The sequence below is a fragment of the Zeus faber genome, assembly GCF_960531495.2.
Source record: "Zeus faber genome assembly, chromosome: 1".
Classification (NCBI taxonomy): Eukaryota; Metazoa; Chordata; class Actinopteri; order Zeiformes; family Zeidae; genus Zeus; species Zeus faber.
In genome coordinates this window covers 21,678,458-21,703,168 of record NC_137193.1, presented here as the reverse complement: position 1 = coordinate 21,703,168, position 24,711 = coordinate 21,678,458, and the positions used below count along the sequence as shown (strand labels likewise).

General features: G+C 43.0%; 1 protein-coding gene across 1 annotated transcript in view; it reads left to right on the top strand.

The window, feature by feature from the left end:
• Positions 1-4,000: 4,000 nt before the first annotated feature.
• atxn1a (ataxin 1a) overlaps positions 4,001-24,711 on the top strand; it is a 101,413-nt gene continuing 80,702 nt past the window's right edge. Inside the window, exon 1 of the mRNA XM_080014423.1 lies at positions 4,001-4,063. The gene's annotated coding sequence lies outside the window, so the exon portion shown is untranslated. The remainder of the gene's footprint in view (positions 4,064-24,711) is intronic.

Below are 24,711 nucleotides of genomic sequence, written 5' to 3'. Positions count from 1 at the left end.
AGGAGACTGTGTAGTAGACAGTCTAGGATTCAGGGGACACTCTAGAAGACAGTCTAGGATTAAGGGGACACTCTAGGAGACAGTCTAGGATTAAGGGGACACTCTAGGAGACTGTAGAAGACAGTCTAGGATTCAGGGGACACTCTAGGAGACTGCGTAGGAGACAGTCTAGGCGTTAGGGGACACTCTAGGAGACAGTGTAGTAGACCGCCTCGGATTGAGGGGACACTCTGGAAGACAGTCTAGGATTCAGGGGACACTCTAGGAGACTGCGTAGGAGACAGTCTAGGCGTTATGGGACACTCTAGGAAACAGTGTATGAGACAGTTTAGGATTCAGGGGACACTCTAGGAGACTGCGTAGGAGACAGTCTAGGCATTAGGGGACACTCTGGGAGACAGTGAAGTAGGCCGCCTCGGATGAGGGGACCCTCTAGAAGACAGTCTAGGATTAAGGGGACACTCTAGGAGACAGTCTGGGATTAAGGGGGCACTCTAGGAGACTGTGTAGTAGACAGTCTAGGATTCAGGGGACACTCTAGAAGACAGTCTAGGATTAAGGGGACACTCTAGGAGACAGTCTAGGATTGAGGGGACACTCTAGGAGACTGTAGAAGACAGTCTATGATTCAGGGGACACTTTAGGAGACTGCGTAGGAGACAGTCTAGGCGTTAGGGGACACTCTAGGAGACAGTGTAGTAGACCGCCTCGGATTGAGGGGACACTCTGGAAGACAGTCTAGGATTCAGGGGACATTCTAGGAGACTGCGTAGGAGACAGTCTAGGCGTTATGGGACACTCTAGGAAACAGTGTATGAGACAGTTTAGGATTCAGGGGACACTCTAGGAGACTGCGTAGGAGACAGTCTAGGCATTAGGGGACACTCTGGGAGACAGTGAAGTAGGCCGCCTCGGATGAGGGGACACTCTAGAAGACAGTCTAGGATTAAGGGGACACTCTAGGAGACAGTCTGGGATTAAGGGGGCACTCTAGGAGACTGTGTAGTAGACAGTCTAGGATTCAGGGGACACTCTATAAGACAGTCTAGGATTAAGGGGACACTCTAGGAGACTGTAGAAGACAGTCTAGGATTCAGGGGACACTCTAGGAGACTGCGTAGGAGACAGTCTAGGCGTTAGGGGACACTCTACGAGACAGTGTATGAGACAGTTTAGGATTCAGGGGACACTCTAGGAGACTGCGTAGGAGACAGTCTAGGCATTAGGGGACACTCTGGGAGACAGTGAAGTAGGCCGCCTCGGATGAGGGGACACTCTAGAAGACAGTCTAGGATTAAGGGGACACTCTAGGAGACAGTCTGGGATTAAGGGGGCACTCTAGGAGGCAGTGTAGTAGACAGTCTAGGATTCAGGGGACACTCTAGGAGACTGCGTAGGAGACAGTCTAGGCGTTATGGGACACTCTAGGAAACAGTGTATGAGACAGTTTAGGATTCAGGGGACCCTCTAGGAGACTGCGTAGGAGACAGTCTAGGCATTAGGGGACACTCTGGGAGACAGTGAAGTAGGCCGCCTCGGATGAGGGGACACTCTAGAAGACAGTCTAGGATTAAGGGGACACTTTAGGAGACAGTCTGGGATTAAGGGGGCACTCTAGGAGACTGTGTAGTAGACAGTCTAGGATTCAGGGGACACTCTAGAAGACAGTCTAGGATTAAGGGGACACTCTAGGAGACAGTCTAGGATTAAGGGGACACTCTAGGAGACTGTAGAAGACAGTCTAGGATTCAGGGGACACTCTAGGAGACTGCGTAGGAGACAGTCTAGGCGTTAGGGGACACTCTAGGAGACAGTGTAGTAGACCGCCTCGGATTGAGGGGACACTCTGGAAGACAGTCTAGGATTCAGGGGACACTCTAGGAGACTGCGTAGGAGACAGTCTAGGCGTTATGGGACACTCTAGGAAACAGTGTATGAGACAGTTTAGGATTCAGGGGACACTCTAGGAGACTGCGTAGGAGACAGTCTAGGCATTAGGGGACACTCTGGGAGACAGTGAAGTAGGCCGCCTCGGATGAGGGGACCCTCTAGAAGACAGTCTAGGATTAAGGGGACACTCTAGGAGACAGTCTGGGATTAAGGGGGCACTCTAGGAGACTGTGTAGTAGACAGTCTAGGATTCAGGGGACACTCTAGAAGACAGTCTAGGATTAAGGGGACACTCTAGGAGACAGTCTAGGATTAAGGGGACACTCTAGGAGACTGTAGAAGACAGTCTAGGATTCAGGGGACACTCTAGGAGACTGCGTAGGAGACAGTCTAGGCGTTAGGGGACACTCTACGAGACAGTGTAGTAGACCGCCTGGGATTGAGGGGACACTCTGGAAGACAGTCTAGGATTAAGGGGACACTCTAGGAGACAGTCTATGATTAAGGGGACACTCTAGGAGGCAGTGTAGTAGACAGTCTAGGATTCAGGGGACACTCTAGGAGACTGCGTAGGAGACAGTCTAGGCGTTATGGGACACTCTAGGAAACAGTGTATGAGACAGTTTAGGATCCAGGGGACACTCTAGGAGACTGCGTAGGAGACAGTCTAGGCATTAGGGGACACTGGGAGACAGTGAAGTAGACCGCCTCGGATGAGGGGACACTCTAGAAGACAGTCTAGGATTAAGGGGACACTCTAGGAGACAGTCTGGGATTAAGGGGACACTCTAGGAGACTGTAGAAGACAGTCTAGGATTCAGGGGACACTCTAGGAGACTGCGTAGGAGACAGTCTAGGCGTTAGGGGACACTCTACGAGACAGTGTAGTAGACCGCCTCGGATTGAGGGGACACTCTAGGAGACAGTCTAGGAGTAAGGGGACACTCTAGGAGACTGCGTAGGAGACAGTCTAGGCGTTAGGGGACACTCTACGAGACAGTGTAGTAGACCGCCTCGGATTGAGGGGACACGCTAGGAGACAGTCTAGGAGTAAGGGGACCCTCTAGGAGACAGAGGAGCTAGTTGACATTGTGCCAAGTCTTATTACTTGTGTTGTTTTCTTTGTGTGAACTGTCCCACATTTGTGCGGCGCACGCGTTCGTGAGGACGTGTCGGTTTGTGTATGTTTGCGCGCGCGTGTGGTACGAATATAAACACCTATAACTCCCTCTCTCTGTCTCTTTTCTCCCTCCCTCTCTCTGTCTCTTTTCTCTCTCTCTCTCTTTCTTTTCTCCCTCCCTCTCTCTCTCTCTTTTTTCCCTCTCTCTCTGTCTCTCTCTCTGTTTCACTCTCTCTCTCTTCTCCCTCCCTCTCTCTCTCTCTCTTTTCTCCCTCCCTCTCGCTCTCTCTCTTTTCTCCCTCCCTCTCTCTCTCTCTTTTTTCCCTCTCTCTCTCTCTCTCTCCCTCTCTCTCTCTCCCTCTCTCTCTTCTCCCTCCCTCCCTCTCTCTCTTTTCTCCCTCCCTCTCTCCCTCTTTTCTCCCTCCCTCTCTCTCTTTTCTCTCTCTCTTTTCTCCCTCCCTCTCTCTCCTTTCTCCCTCCCCCCTCTTTCTCTCTCTCTCTCTCTCTCTCTTTTCTCCCTCCTTCTCTCTCTCTCTGTTTCTCTCTCGCTCTCTCTCTCTCCCCCTTCTCTCTTCCCCTCTCTGTCTCACTCTCTCTTTTCTCCCTCTCTCTCTCTCCCTCTTTTCTCCCTCCCTCTCTCTCTCTTTTCTCCCTCCCTCTCTCTCCTTTCTCCCTCCCTCTTTCTCTCTCTCTCTCTCTCTTTTCTCCCTCCTTCTCTCTCTCTCGCTCTCTCTCTCTCTCTTCCCCTCTCTGTCTCACTCTCTCTTTTCTCCCTCTCTCTCTTCTCCCTCCCTCTCTCTCTCTTTTCTCCCTCCCCCCCTCCTTCTCTCTCTCTCTCTGTTTCTCTCTCTCTCCCCCCCTCCTTCTCTCTCTCTTCCCCTCTCCGTCTCTCTCGCTCCCTCCCTCCCTCCCTCCCTCCCTCGGCAGAGCTCCAGCTAGCTGTGTGGCCGCAGACGGAGCTCAGTACGCGGGGAGACGGAGACGCCGTCAGCCGGAGCGGAGCGGGGAGCCCTGGCGACACGAAGAGACACCTCCAGCCCGCTACACCGCACAGTAAGCCCCGCTACAGCGCGTATCTAGACCAGCAGTTCCCGCTGCTACTACCGGTACTTCTCTATGTGAAAATGGCTGGGGAGGGGAAAACTAGGCGGCGCTGGTTTATAGCATTTAAGCCCTTGGAAAATGTTTACTTCGCACTCTGACCTCATTTCCAGAGGCCAAACATGCAGGGAAGTGCTTGTTGTTGGCTTCCCGGGACTTGTCACGTCGATTTGCGGGTGTAAAAGTGCGGTCGGAGCCGGGACGGGGGCGGGGAGGCGGCCGGGCTTCGGCCGAGCTGCGAGCGCGTCTCTCGGGCGAGTCCGTTTCGGGGCAGCCGCGGTACTTCCAGCAAACTGCGCCACTCACTCGGAGCTCGGCTCAAAACATTTCCCTCCTCATGACACTCGGCGCGCAGTAACGCGTTGCCCTCGTGTCAGCGGAGTTCGGGTCCCGTTTTCCAAACAGTCCTAGTGATGCGGACTGCGTCGTTTTTTGGTGTTTTTTTTTTTTTATCTCCGTTTCCCATCGCGGAAGTGTTGTCTCCCAACACGGGAGACGCACAACTCTCCGCGTGCCGTGGGAGCGAAACCCACGGAGCACTTTTTGTCACGTTTTCATCCGCGTTTTAATCACACGCGGTGCGTGCGTGTGTGTGTGTGTGTGTGTGTGCGCGTGTGTGTGTGTGTGCGCGCGTTAACGTGTCACCGGAGCGCGGATTTCCACAGACACCGGGTTGTAAAGGACACGGGCTGTGTGATGTCACTCGCCTTGGCTTCTCGTACCATTATATAACGGGACTTTAGGGATCCCTGTGATGGCAGGCTATTTTTACTCTGTTTACACTTTTGAATCGCGCTCGGAGTGGGCTGTGCATCGCAAGTGGCTCAGCTGCCCATATGCTGCGTGGGTTTTTTTTTTTGGTTGTTTTTTTTTTGGTTTTTTGGTTTTTTCTATTAATGTTGTGTCTATACATCCGTGCGTTTTAGCCTGTGTCGACTCAGTAGACGGAGAAGCGTAGGTTCGGGGGAGTCGGCTTTTCCAAAGCTGCTGCACAATTCTGTGCAATTCTCACAGAGCGACTCGGGAGTGTTGTTTTGCCGAGTATTCCCACGATTATCGGTCGTCGACCTCGGCACTAAGCGATGGCACAGTGGTTGGAAAAACGCGGATCTGCATTCTAATGCTATGGTTTCGAGGTGGTTCAACAGGCGATTGTCAGCAACACGCTTTGCACAATGAGAGCCTGGGTCACGCACTGTTTGCCAAGACGTTTGTGTCTGGGAGATCATGTTGGAGTTCAGGGCTAAGTTAATATTGGACTTGGGCCAGATTCTAACACCCTGCAGAGGCTGTGTTGTTTAGTCTCCCTTGAACCTGTTCTTTTAAGATCCATCTGTAAGCCACCGGTCAACTTGGCATAACCTGCTATTCGAATTGAGTTGACATCTGGCGAAGATCTTGCTTTTTCATTTCAGGGGAACTTTGTACTTTCTAGACAGCGGAAGTCAGATTTCATCTGGACCGTCCATGTTTAGATTGTTAACAACTTTGTTTGATGTATAAAAAGAAAAAAAAAGAAGTACCATATTGACTATAATATATACGAAACATGACTATGGCATGCATCAAAATACAGTTATCTTGAATAATGCTGGCATTGTTTATAAACAAGCGTGGCTTTCCTAATAAGTAATAATTAGAAGAAGAAAAAAGGATTTCCTCTCGATAGTCACATCACGGTCAAGAAGCCCTGATGCCAGTTGTGGATAATGACAGTGCTGTCGGCCATGCCTGTCGGTCATGTGAGTGACTAGGGCCTGACCCACCCACCTACTCAGCCTTTGATTTCAGCCACCACTCACTTTCAAACGGTAATGAGAGGCAATTAGTAGCCAATGTGTCCTAATCGCAAGCAATTTAACTCAGCTCGGCTCATTTGTCCGTCCCATATGTGCAACCGCAGCAACCCAAATGGTTTACTCGTTCGAAAGGCACATATCATAGGGGCTAGAGCTATGTGTTTGGAAGCCTATAGAAGATATTGCTTAATTGAAACCCACAAATACAATCAAACACACATGGAGACTAACAGCCCGAACAAGAGTGCTGCTTAAATCCTGCTTATTTGAGTTGGCTGGGCTTGGATTTATGGCTGAGTGAATGAATTACACAAAGTGTGCATAAGCCGTAGTTGCAGGTACAGGCACGCTCGTGCACTGGAGTAGGTGGTGACCCACCACCACTTAGTTTTGACCTTTGCTTACAAGAACTTGAATTAAGTATGTAACATATGGCCATATGCAAACACACACACACACACACACGCACAAACTCTGACTCAAAGTATGTGTATACCGTGTGCTGTGTGCCAAGCCACGTTGTTCAGCACATTGATTTGACATTGATCCCATCTCTTTATCCCTCCCTTGCCCCTCTTTCTGCTTTGTTTTCTGTGTTTTTCGCTTTGATTGAGCCTAGGCTATTCTTTCCCGGCTGTTTTGGATCAGATAAAAGGAAAGCTGTTCAGTTATGGGACTGCCAAGGGGGAATGAGGAAAGATAGGCCCTATAGGGAGACGAATCCTGTTCTGTCTCCAGGATAAACGCAGTCTTTGGTTGTGATCCTGTCGCAGGGCAAGTACCCGAAGTTGACATCTGTCATCAGCAGTAATATTTTGCATTGCTTATGCTGTTTGTATCGTAGCTCAAAGTGATTTACATTAATATAAGGCAATCAAATAGTAACAACAACAAAAGAAATTAAGTTAATAGAAATTTGGGTGAAGAAGCTGAAGTATTTTATTATGGCTGGGTATCGTTTAGAAAATAGTGATCCCAGTATGCTTAAAGTGATATCGATACCAAGAGAGTACTTCCTTTGGTACCTTTTTGTTTTTCTACTATACCCCTCATGTGAATGGAACCATTCAACTGCGTAAAATGGCACTTAGTGTAGCCATACTTTTGCATGTTTAGGTAGCATCTCGGCACGCTGAACTGGACAACTCTTGTCAAATACACCGCGCCCAACTTCACCACCACAGACTGCTGTAGCTGCTGCTGCGGTAGTGAGCCATTCACACGTTGCCTTAAATTGAAGAACACTTGTGGCGATTGGCTGCGACCAAAACCATACAAATAGTCTTTTTCTAGATCTGGGTACAAAGGGGATTGAATGCAGGTATTGTTTGACTGGAGAAGTTTCAATACTACTTGGTATTGGGTTATTTCGGTTGATACCTTTTAAGGTATTGAGTACCAATACCCAGCCCTAGTATCTGTAGATGTTCCCTAGATTGATCAGTAGACTGTATTTCGACTTTTAGGATATTCATTTGTAAATAACCAGTTATTTTAGAAGCTGCATTATTACTAGGTTATTAAGATTATCTGAAGTAGACATTTGATTAAATTGAATTGATAGCATGGCAAGAAGCAGGGGAAAAGGTTGTGCTTTACTCTCTCCAGTGCCCCAGAAATGATACATTCAAAATCAAACTCGGCCTCTATGTCAGTGGTTATTTTTTAGAAAAGCACAAGCCTAATTTCATTCCTGTTTGTCAGCTGATGAATGCTGAGTTGTGACTACGTGATTCTGGCCTGGTTTTCCGCTCGCAGACAGGTTTTTGGAGATCGCCGAGCAAAGCTCCAGATCGGAGGCGAATAATAGCGCGCTCCGGTGAGTGCTCGTTGATGGCTCGCAGTCGCCAGATATCAAGCGGATTGAATATTGGGTCGCAAGGAGGTGCAGCCAATGAGAGCAGACACGGAGTGAGTGGGACGGGAGTAGTCGAGGAGGAGAGAAGGGGAGACAGGAGTGGACCGGAGCAGCAGCCAGAAAAACACAACATACCTGTTTTACTTTACTTCTCCAGCTTTTTAATATATTTCTTGTTTAGATTCTGCTTTTATTTTTTTTATTTTTATTTTTTTTACAGTGATCAAGAAACAAATAAAAAATAAATAATCCTGTCTCGCGCATGGTATCGCGCCATTTCCCGAGTCACTTCTCCCGTGTGTTTTCGTGACAAAACGTAGTTTGGAGACCCAACCCGATCTTGTTATGTGTGACCCCCTGTCGCCGATCAGTCATGTAGTCCGATCACAAGACGGAAAGTTGTGTAGTGTGAAAAGTGCGGCGATCCGACAACTTTGAAAGTCGTGCAGTGGGCCCATGACATAAGAAGTCAAGTGGTTGAGCCGGAGCTTCAGCACATTCAAACGCCATCATCTCTTGATTTCCAGGTACCTTTGGCGTTTGTGTGGCTGCTGTTGATTCGTTTCATTTTCATACTCAGTCATTTTATTTAATTCATTAACTTTTGTGAACTCTGTTGGAGGCAAAGTAGCACCTCCGAGATTGTGTGACTTGGCACGTGGGGCGTTTCTCCTCATTTCATTTCAAAATAGAGAAGTTCGGGGAAAAACTCGCTGAGCTGGTTCGCGCATACAGGAATATTTACAACTTGTCATTGCGCGAGTTGAGGATTAGATGTTGAGCAACAATAAACACATAGTTTCCTCCTTGGCATCAAGAACCTCCCGTTTTCTACGTACAGCTATGTTTGTCGTTTGTCGTTCTTCCGTCTACTCTACTGCTACTATCGTTCCACTGGGTATTTTTTACCTTCCGCTGCCCCTTGACGGTCCAGTGAGGGACTGCAATGGAGAAGTTTTTCAAAAGCCCTGCTGTGCTCTTTGCGCGGGCGAAAACTCACGTTAATAGAATAACAACAAGGCCGCTGATTATTCACAAGTGTTTAATTTGAAAAATTATCGATTCAATTCCTATTAGCAATTAATTGAAAGTTGTTTAATTGTTATGATCCCAACCTTTTGGGACTGGGAAGACCCCCCACATTTAGAAAGAAATAATTATTTTGGGTGTGGGTTGGTAAAAAACTCTTAATAACTTTTATTTTAATTTGGTTGGTTATTTTATCTCCAAATGTATTGGTAGACAACAAACAGGGTCTGAACTTGAATTTTAATTCCAGCACAGACTGTGGCAGGTACTGTAGATGTCGACGTTTTTATGTTGTACCTTTTTTTATTGCAGGAGATTTGAACCTGTTACATCAAAAGCACTAGTGTTACAGTACATGCACTTTCTAGCAACTAGGAAAGTTAGTAAATTTGGAGCTTTTTCTAAAATTCCATCACTGGGTGTCTGAAAAATCAAATCTGGTGATAGTTTTCACATTGGCAGCACTGCGAAACTGATGTTCCCCCTCCTAACCCACAGAAGAATCATCTGTTTGACTAATAAACTAGTTGTCTCACTGAGAAGCACCCTCTGCTGGCTGAATAGCCATATTGTCCCAAAATACAAAATAAACATATATAAAGAATACATATAATATAATAACACATATCTGCTCATAATCCTCACTCTTTATACAACAGAACTTGTGAACAACAACAGTTAAACAATGTAAAACGATGAATTTGAGTAAATTAAGGAGTGATTTGGAAGACATTTAGTCTGGAATGATGATACAGGGCTAAATACACGAGTATGGGCGGGTAGGTGGAGAAAATAGATAAAAAGTCCACAAAGTGGAATTTCCCTTTTTTCAAATCAGTTTTTCTGTCCAAGCCATGATGTTTTCAGGCCACATCGACTCTACTGGAGACATTTCAAATGATTGAATTGGAATGACTTCACATTGATCTCTCTTCATTGGGAGCATGATGTTGAATTGCTGACAACCGCAACAATAATGGAAAATTACTTGACTTTCCTGAACACATTTCTAGACACAACACATTTCTTGGCTATTGCATAAATGTAGGTACTTTCTTATTGGTTGGAGGAGAAATGTGTAAGCTGCCTTCTTTTGACAGAAATGTTTCCACCGAAACTTGCTTAACTGATTTTTCCTCGCACTGCATATTGAACAGTGACCAGCTATTTGTTCTGTCAGCACTGTCCCGCCTACAAAGATGTCTGATTGGTCAAAATGCCCGTTGATGAATACACATACCACAATCACATTTTGACCTTTCACGTAGCCCAACTCATTTACGTCCTCAATTTAAACTGGCATTTAAATCCGACACGCAGTTCAGAATCACTGCTGTCCGTGTTCGTGTATTTGAAATTATGCGTTCTTTGGCACACCTCTTACTGAGTTTATTGTTAAAGTGGCCTATAATCCATATTGATATTCTCAATGGCCCAGAGAGTTCCAGTGTGAGCCATGCATTTGACAGGGGGCAAGACAGGCGTTGAAAGAGAGAAAGACAGGCGATAAAATGACTTTTACAAACTTGTGGCTCTAATGTTGGATCAATGAGGCTCTGCAATGCTCAAAGGAACCTTTCACAGAGGTCTCATTGCAGGATTAACACAAGTTGTAGCTCATAACATGGGTCTGTAACCTGTCGAAACAAGAAGTGGGAAGTAACCGTACTGTGAAAAGAGTCCCTAAACATGTGAGGAAGGAAGCTGTTTTGGAAATTTGAAATCGGGCTGAGATATTTGGTCATAGAGATGTAAAGTGTGCGAATACCAATCCACTGGGCTACTGTTAACAAGGTGGCTTGTCGTTTTTTTCCTGTACTGGTTTGAATTGAAGCATCTTCTCGTGTCATTGGAAACACAGCTTAATCATTTTAGCTCTCTTTAGAAACACTATTAATGTGCCAGAGCCAAAGGTCAAAACTGATGTCATATGTAATATGCAATAGCGATAGAGTATTCCCCTCCCATGGTGTATCTGCCTTAATTTATATTTAATAATGTTCTGGTTGTGGAGGAGGCCTGGTGGCGTAGAAGAAGGGCCCTTTTGACGGCTTGCTGGAATAAGGGAGACTAACAAGAGACTCGCCTATTTATAGGACATCAAAGTGTGATTATAGTTGTGGTTTTTTTTGTTGTTTTTTTTCCTCTGTGTGTAATGGTATTATGTAGTGCATAATGAAACAATGGCTCTAAGCTCTTTTTACTCTGAATGGCAAAGCCAGTACACTTTTGTAGGGGGTTGAAATCTGCTTTTGTTACTGAAATGAGGGATTCTCTGTCAGTCTTCTCTTCCTCTCCAGCCCTCAGCCATAGTTATGTCCCCTGGGCTCATTTGCCACTCATCCACTCCTGTCCACTTCAATCCCTTCTTTGGCTTCTTATTTTTCACTGGTGCTTATATTTGTTGTTCTCAGCAAATCCCTCTCCTCTCATCCTTTCTTCTCTCCTATTTTCTCTTCTTCTCTTCTCTCCTCTCTGTGTCTTATTCTTATCAGAGGCAGGGAAGGATTACAGGGTGACGTTTGCACTGACGGGCAGGGAGACAGACTATACATTCTCCTCTCTCCTTGGTGTCAGAGGGAAAACCTAGCTGACGCCCTGCGACGCATTTAGGTGGGGATGGTTGAGGAAGAAGGTGGGGAGTTATGGAATTGTATGAAATGAGCCATTGATAAGTGCTGCTAAATCCGTGGAAAGGTGCAACTGGGATTTAATTGTGATGCTGAATAATGGAAAACTTTGAAATTTTGTCCTGATCGCAAGGTGCAGATTCGCTCAGTATTGAGATTCTGGAATGATGCTTGTTTGCTTAGTTTTTTCCAGTTGGATATTAAGACGCAGAACTGTGAAAACGGGGCAGCTGATAATGTAATGAAACTTACTGTTTAATCATTGGAAACTATAATCTGTATTACAGATTCCTATCTTGACACGATATCGTGCTATGATATGTGTAATTTTAATGTTTTTATTGACTTGAATTTAGGAATGTATTGCAGTTCATGGACTTGCAATACATAATGTATCGCAGAATTGTCTCTAAAATTATACTATGGCATCATGTGTTATGAGTTACCTGGTGATCCCCACATCTACCAATAATTTATTGACAAAGATGAAAATGACTTAATCATTTATAATGTTTTGTGTGGTATAAAGGTTGGGTGTAGACTAGAAAGTAACTTAGTGTTCTTATTTGTGTTGGTAGTAAAGGTTCCCAATGATCTTGTGTTCTATTTGATATTACTGTCTTTGTGGGAAATGGTAGGTCATATAGATATACTGATATTGTAAGTATGAGGGAAATGTAGAATAATGTCAAAATATAGGACTGATCAATTGAAGCGATAGCCTTCATGGTTCGAATGAGGATACATGCTACCAATAAGCTGTTTGCCACCTCAGCTGTTTGGTGAGTTGCCCTAGCCACAACCCCCCCTGTCCTGGTGGTTGTCTTAACAAGTAGAGGGTGTGTGGGTATCAGCAATAACTTAAGTTCCAGCCAGGAGGATATGCATTGAGAGAGAGGAATTCAATAACAGGAAAGTGGCCAGTGACAGAAACAATCCTTGGAATACCGAAATCCACCCTTGGTCTTTGTTATTTTTGGCAAGACCTGGTATGCTCTTGCTAGGATTTAGTTTTTGTGATGCCGATAGGGAGATGTGAAGAAGTCCATGGCAACACAGATGCGGTAAACAAGTTTACATGAGCTGAGTTCCATCCAGTTCATAGATCTTTATGTCACCCAGTAGAGGTTTCTCGTAGAAACTGGGCCCAGTACGTTTTTTTTTTTTTTTTTTTTTTTTTGCTTCCATATTACTGTGTTTGAAGTTGTGGTACAGCATGCAATAGAAGCCCTTAAACTGGATTCATGGTCTATTCTTGTCATCTTGAATGTCTCCTATGCTCTCCTCTTTCTGAGAGACGTATTAGGGAAATAAAATGCCACAAACGGTGGTGCCACTCTTCTGTATCCTATGTGATTTAAGAAGGGCTACTTAGAGACAGGTTGACGCCGGCCCATAAAATTAACCACAGGCAGTATTTCAAACAGTAAGTAAGTCTGCAACCATTTCCTGTCCTACGGTACTGTGCTGTGGTTTGAATAGAGCCAGTCGCTGGCTGTCTGGACAGCTTGATGCTTGGCTGAGCAGCTGTCTGTCTGTCTCGCTGGCTATCACTGGTGGATGTGGCTTTGCATGAAGTGGTTGGCAGGCTTTACACTGTACATTCTGACTTGCTGACTGAATGACTGCTTTGGCTGACTGACTGGCTGTGGCCTCGTCTCATCTGGCTGGACATTTGACTGGATGCTTTGCTGGCAGACTGAAAATCTGTTGACTGTCTTTCTGGCCCACTTTTCAACTACGTGGTTAGCTCTTGATATTGGAAGGAGAATGTTGGGCCAGATCTGACAGGGGCTTGTGCTGAGGCACCGGAGGAAGCGATAAAACCAAATTAACCATCTTCAGGATGTTCTGTCTGCCCCCCTCCCCATTCTTCTTGATGTTGGAGGGCCAATTGGAAGAGTGTCTTTCCCATTCTCTCAACAGCACTCTTCTATTTGTATTCTACCCTACCATCTACCCTAACTTAACAATAACTTAACAAATGCTTTTTGATGAAATGCCCTTTGTCCTCCACCTCGAGTCATTTGGGTGTTATCATTTGCGAAAGGGGGAGAGCATGAAGGTAATACATTACACAGATATTTTCTGAGATCCTTTGGCGACAAAAGCCTCAAGCAAGACAAATATGGAAGAAACTGTTGGACGAAAGTAGCCATGTAGTGTAGATAATTGTGTTCAATTTTACTATGTTAGAGAGTGTGTAGAGTATACCATTCATCATCCTCTTTCTTTTTCATTGATTTAAAGAAATGTATTGAGAAGTCTAGTGGCTCCTTATTTTGCCTATTTTGCTTTAATTCTATGAAGTAACAATATCATGTCCTTATATTTGACATGTGTATTTAAGCTGGTTCGCTGTAGAATATCTCGAAGTACAGAGTGTGTTTGTCCGTGTCTCAGTTTGAGAAGGTACCATTACTTAAGTATGATAATGCATGGTTGCGTGTGTGTCTAATGAGCTATGACACTGATAAATTCACAGTTCACAGTGGTCTGGCCTGGCCCCCTTAAAGACTTTAACCTACTGTCATCTGCTCATGTAGGTAAAGACATTGAGGCTACAAAGTGGTATCTGTATGTGGACATTGTTTACCTAAACCGGATGAATGGGATAGGCATGGGTGTGCTCATAGCAAATGCGCTTACTCACACATTCTCACACACACATACACCCTGCCCTCCCAAACACACACACACACACACACACACGTTCTCTTAAAGTTCATGCACTTAAAGCATGCCAAAAATAGAGCAATGTAGACTCATGTGGTGTGACACTTGCTGCAGCGGCACTTACAATAACGCACACACCCATCCAAAGGGGTTTGCCCAGGGACAATTCCAGCTGCAGAAGAATTAAGATGATCTGATGGGGAATTACAAGAGTGACATTTTGTTGTTCATTTAAATTCATTCCTTCAAGTGGCTTGTGTGGGAACCCAAAAATATGTTTTCCTTCATGCCTTAAAATATGTTTTCCTTCATGCCTTGTAATATGTTTTCCTTCATGTTGTAGATTTTCCCTCATAAGCACACAATGCCACCATAAAGAGGAAACTGTTTGGAAATATGTGTAATAGTTAGGAGTAGATACCACTGAAGTTAAACAAAAAATGAATGCCATTTAAAATTTACAGGGACTGTAGTCTCAGAAGAATTTCTTAAAAGCAGCTCCAAAGGGACCAATCTAGGTGAAAATCGTAAAAGATTGCAGATGGCAGTCCTAATTTTAAGAATCAACAATTCAAACAATAACTGACTTAATATTAAATGAAAAACTGCGTTTTTCATTTAATATTAAGTCAGTTATTGTTTTGGCATTAAATGTGGTATCTGTGAAAGGTTACGGGAAGTCGAGAGGACTCCTAAGGCACTAAGACCAAATCACAAGATCTGGAATAACATGTACAGTGAAGTTCATTTATTTATAGATATTCTTTGTTGGATATGCTGAATTATGAAGAAAACATTGATGCCTGGTGCAGTTGAAATTAAATAGGCCTATTACCTTGAGCAGAGGTTTGTTGCTTGAATTCTGCAGTCTACTGGCCTGGGAACCAGACCAATCTGCAGCTCATTTTTCATGTGCTCTGCAGAATACGTCTGGCCACCCTCCCATTCAAACAGATTTCCACCTGACCTTGCCGCGGTCGGGCCAATCACAACCGTTTATCTAATATGGGGCGGGTTTGATACCATGACGATGCAGAGGAGCGCCGTTTACACACCTTACAAAGATGGCTGCAACTGATGTGGAACGGTCTGTTGAATCCGTATTGCGACAGTATTAAACAAACTGGACGGTATATATTCTCTGGAAAGCTTTTGTTGATAAGAAAGATGTGATTGTCGTACTTCTGACAGGATTCGGTAAATGTTTATATTACCAACTCACTCAGCGCTACGTCACATGTTTCATTGCTCTGATTGGTTGTAGGTCTATCCAATGCTCTGATTGGTTGTAGGTCTATCCAATGCTCTGATTGGCTGTAGGTCTATCTAATGCTCTGATTGGTTGTAGGTCTAACCAATGCTGTGATTGGTTGTAGGTCTATCCAATTGTGTCGACTTGTATTTCCTACTGTTCATGAACACAGTGGCCTTCCATCACTATGGGCACAATGCCTAAACACAACATCATCTATAGCAACAAGGTCAACTGGAACTTCTAAAGCTATAAGAGTCTTAAATGCCATTCAGGAGAACTGTTAATTATGGTTAAATTATATGAATATGTCAATATGTGAATATGGCCCCTGGTTTATTAATGTGGTGCACAGTTTGGGTTTAAATAAAATATGATAGGAAAAGAGGTAAATATGAAATCTAGATTCCATTCTGTCATATTTGTATCGCATCTCTGCTCAGTGACCTGTTTGGTTAATAAAAGCTATAAGTACTGAGACTGGTAGGTCAGACAGAAAGTTGCACATTGCCTTGAGAGAATCTTTGGCACTGATGAGATAAAAAAATTAAAAAGACTAAGTAAGGCTAAGTAAGTGAGCTGTGTGGTTATCCTTTTTGAAATGGGTCTGTCAGCATATCTACTTTTATTGAACCTAATCAAGCAAGGGGTGGACAGGAACTTTCGGAGTGAGGGAAGGAACCGGTGCTCCTGATAAAATGTTCTGCTCACCAAGTCAGAAGTCCCCCATTTAAAAAAAATAAAATAAACTTTTAGAGAAATCACGTGTGACACTGAACTGTAGCAGATACACATTATGTTTAGAATTGCGAATGATCTAAATAATGACTAAATAATGACTGACTGAATAGTGACTGAATTTCCAACCTCATCCATGTTTCTCTATCAAATCCTCCATTACCTTAAAAGTCAACATCCAGTCTCAAAGATGGTGGGGGGGGGGGGGGGGACTGCTGTGTTCTCTCCCCACTGTGTAGAGGCCCGTTTTACAGGCAGGTGCACAGTCAACTCGGCTAATGCTACATGACGTACCATTAACTCAGCCAGCTGCCTGCCCCTGCACCACCCCCAGAGTGGCTACAAGACATGGAGAGCTGAGTACACTGGCAACCTGTCAGAGTGTAATACCTAGCCGTACGCCTGACACTGAAAGGAGCTGTGAAGGCGTGGGGGAGGGTAAGAGCATCAAGGCAGCGTAACCCTTCTCAGAGCACTTTGTGGATACCATTTGCACTTAAAGTAAATGGACTGATTGTGGATGCAGGGGAAGAACAGGGTCAGGTGTGTCTATAAGAGAGTCATTGCACATGACTCCACAGCAAACAGAATCCCTCAGTAATGCAAAGGACAAATACTTTATTTGCAAGACCTGAAATGAACTATTGTACTCGCTAATGATTAGTTGACTGGCATTCATTGTCTTTGTAGGACACCTCAGTAGATTGGATGCTTGTCGAAGTGTAGGGTGAGGCCTGTTAGCTTCCAAGGTAAATGCTTCTAAATGAAAGGAAAAATGTATAGTTAATCTGATACTGTAGCAGTGCCAATTAGCCTCGAGTCGATCACTGTCACTGTAAAATGTACACACCTATGCACACAGGTAGGTCGTGAGGCTTAATGTTGAATTTTCATTTGCAGTGTAACCTTCAAATGAATGTGTATTTGTTGGGTTTTTGTAGGCCCTGTGTTTTTCTGCAACATAATGTTCTTTGCAGGGCAATCAAAAGCAGAACAGACTAAAAAACTGCTTCTTTTCAAGAGCTGTAACCCTTGTTTACCCCCTACTGCCAAAGACTGAAAAAGACCCCAGAATAACCCCACTGACCGATCCATACACCCACACACACACACACACACACACTACACACACACCACACACTTTACAGACTTACCAAAGACGATCATCGTTTGCCTCTATAAATATTTTGTATTTATTTATAACTGTTTTTAATAATTGGACTTTACTGTTTTTTATGCTGCATACTGCTGAATAGCTGCCTAACACGTTTTCATTGTTCTAAGCACAATGACAATAAACACATAATTTATATTCTATTTATAATATTTATAATATTTATATACTGTATTATATATATTTATTTTTTTAAGTGATCTATCCCCTATATGTGATAGGATGACACAATTAAATCAATATATGAACACAGGCAGATCATTTTCAACAGAATTGTGAAATAAAAACCACATAAGTTCAAAGATTCACATTGCAAAATACCTTTTCAATCTTCAAACTTTATCATACAAAATTGAGGTCTCAAAACACCCTGTGATCCAGTTCCTGAGAATGCTTGCACAAGACCACTAAGAAGTGCTGGATTTGCAGGTTTTCATTTAAACATTTTGCAAAGGATTTCTCTTTTCTAAATGTGTTTGCCAAGAAAAACACATGATTAGGGTCTACCAATAGTAGCAATGCCCAATCCCCTATGTTCCTGCTTATGAGAAGGGATTTGTGGGGTTTGCCGTAATCTTTTAAAACTGAGGTTTCATAATGACTTGTAAAACTGGTACACTTACTTGATGAACTTATCTGTGTTTTTATTTATTTAAGCGAGACACACAGATTCTTTATATGTATGCAACAACATTTTTCATTTCGCCATATGTGACTCAATTTAGCCTGACCTGCACCAGTCAGAAGGTTCCTGAGGATTATTAAATGTGAATGTCAGAGAGAATGGCAGCAAGCTCTATTTTTACTAGGGATGCAAAATAAACATCAGGTGATAAATTATTGACCGATAATGGGAAATGTATATTAATGTGATATTCCGATAATTAAATTATAGCCTATAAATAGAGGTGATAATACAAAGTCAATATTGCTTTCATTGGCTTAACAAGCGCATCACGCTGTTGCTGCTGCGCCTGGGTAGAGCCACGCAGTGTAGGCTAGAGAGCCAAACATGTCATTGCCGGTGTTCACGTTTTTCACGGTTTCATAAGAAGACAACATCACTGCAACTTGCAATACGCTGCTATTTGCATACTTGTTCTGCAAGGCTTCGGAGCGGAGTGAAAAAGTCTACGAGTTTCAACACAACAAATCTTAAAAGTCGTCATTGTAACAAAGATGCATTGAAGGAATACGAAGCAGCCAGTGTTGGCACGCAAAAAAGCACGGTAGTGCCTATTCCACAGGCATTTGAAAACTGCAGGAAGTTTACTAGAGACAGACCAAAGGCTAAAGCAATTAATGACAAAACCACATAAATATATGGCGCTTGATGACCAGCCCTTTTTTCGTGGTGGAAGACCAAGGATTTCGCCAGCTAATGGCACATTTGATACCCGGTATCCCTACCTGCCCTGTATGATGTGGTCGCCACACACATTCATTTCATTTGAACTCTTGGGCAAAATGCTCTAGTTTGTTTGTGAAGCTTGAGAGATGTACTTCACTAAAAAGGATTGGTTTGTTTGTACCTAAAAAAACATGTTTTTGTTGTGTTAATATTAATGATGGTCAGAGCTATGGAATAATCACCCATCTTTGCTCACTACATCTTAGCCCTTCTTACTCTCAGTTTCGCTTGAACTGCAGGTTATGAACTACTTTTTAAAATACAAAAATGAGAAATGGTCAGTTATTTTTATCTGTATCGGCCACGGGAATCAGGTGGTTATCGGTATCGGCTGAAAGCAAATCCATATCGTGCATCCCAAATTGTGGCCTTATGTGAAATTCCAGTATTTTGTGCATCCCTCAACCTGAACTAGGTAACGTTACATTTGCTTTGTTCTATTTTGTAACTGGACCACAATCCAAAAAACCTGAAACAGGATGTCAAATTTCTAATTAATGTCTTAGAAAACAAAATGTGTTGAGTTTCAGTTCTGAATATAATAATCCTCCAACTCATTACAAAAATGTTTTAAATTCAGCCTTTAGCTTCACTTGGACTGATCACGAAGTTCAGCGGTCAGTGCATTGCCAAAACAAACTGTTCCTCAAATTCTCTGAGCGTTCTGGAACATTAATGCCCAGAACTATTGCAGAAATCAGTTTCTCTGAAGAGTGCAGAGTTCAGGAACAAACTTCCAGATCATCCCTGGACAGCCGATCGGCAATAAAAGAGTCTCAATGGCACTTGGTTATGCTGTGGGAACAAACCTTTTTGAACATGACAAACCTCTCGAACTAGGGCTGCAAACAATATTATCACAATTAATTTTGTCATATTGCTCTATAGCTATATGTATCACAAAACATAGTTTGATAATGTTGATTTAGGTTTTTTTAAGAAGTCTGAGGTCAAACTGATATTTTATTATAATAATATTTAACGATAATGTTAGTGTAAACGTATTTATTTCATGTTTCAGATAGTGTAAATAAAGAGTCCAGTCGTGCTCGGGGGCAGACGACATGTTTGGCTTGCAGTTTGGCTCTCTGTGTACGCACTGTGTCTTTTCAGGTGAGAGAAAACATTGGCAGTGTTTCCAGACTTTGTCAGCTCGTGCCTTCGGCATATTTTTGTAGAGCGTCTTCATCTGGGCAATGTCACTTTTACAATATTCAAACAACTGACATCATTGCTGTTGTGTGACTTTTTTATGTCAACATGGCCTGTCAAAACCTATTTCTGCTTTTGCGACACGCTCAAGAGAACAAATCGAACTTTCTCCTGGACTTTATTATTACTATTTTATTTATTTATTTATTCATTTATTCATCTATTTTTTAATCTCCCAGCCATATCACAAACATGAATCAAAACAACTACAGGGTTTAGCACAAGGTGTCTATGTTCGACTAAATGACAACTTAATAAGCAGAAATGCACATTCATATATCAGCGCTAACACAAAATTGACCTGAAGGGTCCATGTCTTTCCCTTTTGTTTGCCGAAACAATTTACCTGTAAAACCTCTTCATTTGCACCAAAGTTCATTTGATTTAAATGAATATCTTTTTGCATTTCAGTACTTAGCAATAACCCCCTTACAAACCAACCAACTTTTCAGATTCAAACAATTACAAGGCTTGGCATTAAATCAATTAGTCAATATTCTACTGTGATTGAAGGTTTTTCGTTTTACAATTCAATTATTAAATAAAGAAATGTTATTCATATCAATTCATACATCAATTCATCTCATTTCGTCATAACAAGTAGGCCTGGCTTAGAGGAAAGAGCAGTTCATATGTATCCAATGTTGTGTCGGTCATAATCTAGAATGATTTATTGCTTGTGTTTAGTGAATAAAACAGAAGATAAGGAACGAAAAAAAAATCACCAACTAAATCACAATTGCAATATTTGTCAAAAAAAAATTGCAATTACATTATTTTCCCAAATCCTTCAGCCCTAATCTCAAGACAAAAAGAAATGATGCTAACCATGATGTTTTTTTTAACCCCTTGGCATTGTTTTTTAGACCAGTGGTTCTCAACTGGTTCAGCCTCAGGATCTGCATTTGTCCTTAGTCATTAAGTCATGACCCAAACACGATGTTTGGGTCATGACGAGCACAGTCATCCATCGACGATGCTTTTGTGCTCTGTTAGAAGCAGTGCAGCTTTGATGTGAAAAGCCTGGGTGTAGCAAGTGATGATCTGATAAGATTATCTCTGATTTCATTTGATCAACAGCTGTATCACGGTGCTCTTTAAATATTGTTTTCTTATCACTGTATGATGCTGTGTCGTGGGGTGATGGTGATATGCGATCACTTCAAAGAGAAGCACTATCGGTCAAATGTTTTAGAACACCACCATTTTTCCAGTTTTTATTGAAATTTAAGTCGGTCAAGTCCAGTGAATAACCTGAAGTGATACAAAGATAAGTGGTAAACTACCAGAGGTTAGAAAAAAATATATATATAAGATATATGTGTATGTATGTATGTATGTATGTATGTATGTATGTATGTATGTATGTATGTTCCCAAAAAATATATATATTTAAATTTCAGATTTATATTAAAAAATAAATAAAAATAAAAAAAGGCCTTTTTTCAGGGAACAAGTAATGAACAACTTAGAGCTGTTCTGAATAAATGGAAGTAAATTAAGCTTTGAAAGTTGATGCAAACAATTCATACAGGTGTCCCAATGTTTGTTGATGACTTACAAACCCTCTGTCTGTTTCAACCCAGTGTTGGAACAGTCTGTGCCATAAGACCCTCTGAAGCATTATTTGGACAATATTGCACTGCAGGAAGTAGTGTATTGCTATCACAATGGCGAGAAAAAGGCAGTTAACCAAGTAAGACCGTTATAAGCCTTAAAAGTGCGGCTCTTTCCTTCAGAGAAATTGCAAAGAAACTCAAGGTGTCAGTGAGTAGTTTCCTACACCATCAAAAGTCACTTGGAAACTGGAGGAAACTGACAGAAAGAGCTCTGGCCGACCAAAAGCCACAGCACAATCTGAGAGTCCACCGCTTGCGTGATAGGACAACAGCTTGAAGCACAGTTTAACTCTGGTGGAAGTAAGCAAGTCTCAGTTTCAACTGTGCAGAGAAGACTTGGAGCTGCAGGTTCGACAGGTCGAGTGGCCGGAAGAAAGCCATCGATAACATGGCAAAAGAAGAAAAAGAGGCGTGCTCGGGCCGTGAAGCACCGCCAGTGCACTACTGAAGAAATTCCAAAATCTTAGGTTCATCGCACAGGGTTTTGGCGAAAGGATGGTTCCGCGGCGTGTGTCACCAACCGTCAAAGATGGAGGAGGAAGCGTGTTGGTCCACGGCTCTTTTGCTGGATCCTGAGTTGGCGTATTGCACAGTGACTGGCACCCAGAGCCAAAAGGGCCACCACAGCATTTTGCAGCGCCATGCAATACCCTCTGGTCTACGCCTAGTTGGTCAGGGGTTCCTCCTACAGCAAGATTATGACCCAAAACATACCTATGTCAGCACTATTTTTAGAAGAAAACAAGACGGTAGACTTCAAATCATGGAATGGCCATCACCGTCTCCACACTTGTTAAACCCCATGGAACTGCTCCGGGATGAACTGGACAGAAGGGTGAAAGCAAAGCCTACAGATGCTACACATTTGTGGAAATTTATGCAACAGTGAAGGAACAACTTTGCCAATAATATTTGATTTCCATTGTAGAAAGAATGCCACAAAGGTGTGCGGCTGTTATATCTGTAAAAGGTTACTACTTTGAGTCAAAAAATGGATTCACTTTTGTTACACAAAACCATTCTATGATTTATTCGTTATCTCCAGTTGTTTATAAGTTCTATGCTTTAATTTCAAAGTACATTTAGACATTAAACTGCATAAATCTCCATAGAAATGGCAAAAATCGAGGTGTTGACCGCTAGTGTATATATTTCAATTTTGAAGATGTTAGCACTTACACCCATGGCCTGCTCAAAATTGACCCACGGCCCAGTTCAAGATCGGGACCAACCAGTTGAAAATGGTGGCTGTTGTAAAAATTATAATAGCAAAATTAAATGAGCGTCAGGTCCATAGACAGATTTAGAAAGAAAAAAAAAAAAAAGCATCAAATGTTCAGAAGGTGGGAGTTGATATGTTCTTGTATTGTGTGTCTGCTCAAGATCCAACAACTGTTTGGCCAACATTCCCTCTTCTCCCCTGATGCTTCTCTTGGGCAATCTCTTCAATTATTTGTGTGTGTGTGTGTGTGTGTGTGTGTGTGTGTGTGTGTGTGTGTGTGTGTGTGTGTGTGTGTGTGTGTGTGTGTGTGTGTGTGTGTGTGTGTGTGTGTGTGTGTGTGTGTGTGTGTGTGTGTGTGTGTGTGTGTGTGAAGGTGTTTCAAAGCAGAACTGTGACTGGCCCACTTTCTGTGTTTTAAATCATGTATGAACAGTCATTTTTTTCATCTGTTTGCGTGCATAGTAAATCTGTGTGTAGTGAAGTGCGTGTGTATGTGTCAGTGGAGGACACTGGGGGCTCTCTGACCTCAGCTCACCTGTGGGACTGTTTGTGTTGGCACATGAATACATAATATTATATTTGTCTATTAAATATTAAATCTCTGTTCCCTATTGCTCCACAACTTGGCTTTGTACCTTGTACGTATTTAATTCATTAAGGGCTTTATTATAGCAGCCAAACATGTGAGTTCAATGCATTTCTGTCCCTGAGAAAGTTAAAAGTTACATTTCAAGATATGTCAAGTTTTGTTCGTTTTTAGTCTAGAATTGGCTTGAAACATTTTATCACTGGGCGGCAGGGCAGCATGCGGATGTGTGTGCACACAGCGCGGCAGGGCGTGGCCTGCGACGCGCACACCGCAGCACTGCTTATGTAACTGACCACCAGGTCCGTGGGTTTCCATCAGTTTAATGAGAGAGGAGGACCAGCCTCTTTTTTTTTTTTTTTTTTTTTTTTTTACGACGTGTTGTGCTTGTGACATAACGTGATGACTATGACATAACCCAGATAACTACTCGTTTCCTTACCACCACATTTTACTCCAATGAAGACAAGGCGATGATTGATGATATAAATACTATTTATCTTTATTTTTATGGGCAGATTTTTCTAATGCTTGCGCAAACATCATGTTTTTCATGTCACATAGACAAATGCAGGGAATTTGTACTTTAATGTGTAGCATACATACATGAACCGTACAGACGGAGACTCACACAACACACACACTGCAAGAGTCAAAGTAAAACAAAGATGACTGGAGACTACTTTGGTCAAAGGCAGCACAATATATGCAAAATATTATAGTACGACTAGACACACCCACAACACACAATCTCTTTTTTTGTTTTTTTTAACTCAAACTTGGCGATGTAGTAGGATCCTAAGGGACAGCTGGTGTGGCAGCATGAGCACCTGTACTGTGTGTGTGCATGCATGTGGGTGGAGTTGGCAGTATGCAGCTGACAACAGTGTGTGTGTGTGTGTGTGTGTGTGTGTGTGTGTGTGTGTGTGTGTGTGTGTGTGTGTGTGTGTGTGTGTGTGTGTGTGTGTGTGTGTGTGTGTGTGTGTGTGTGTGTGTGTGTGTGTGTGTGTGTGTGTGTGGCCAGCAGGAATATGCTCTGCGGTAATTACTTTAACCTAACTTTAAAGACTCTCTAGCACTGGCCTTAACCTCGCTTGGTATAAATTGGTCAGCTGGGCGGGAAAAAGGGGGGGGGAACCTGAAGCGACTCTTCCTTTTCATCATCCTCTAAACGAACAAACGAGGAGAAGCTCGGCCTTGACTTCATTTTCACACCGATTCCTTGAAGTGATGGACGTTTCTGATGAAAAGCATGAAGAATGTGTTATTATATAAGTGCATACAGCTGCCACTGCTCGCTTGATGTGTTGTGACTCTGTCGGCCTCAGGGCTACAGACACAAGACGCAGGTCTCTGCCAGTGATGGACTCGTACGCTTGGCCTCCCCAGTAGCG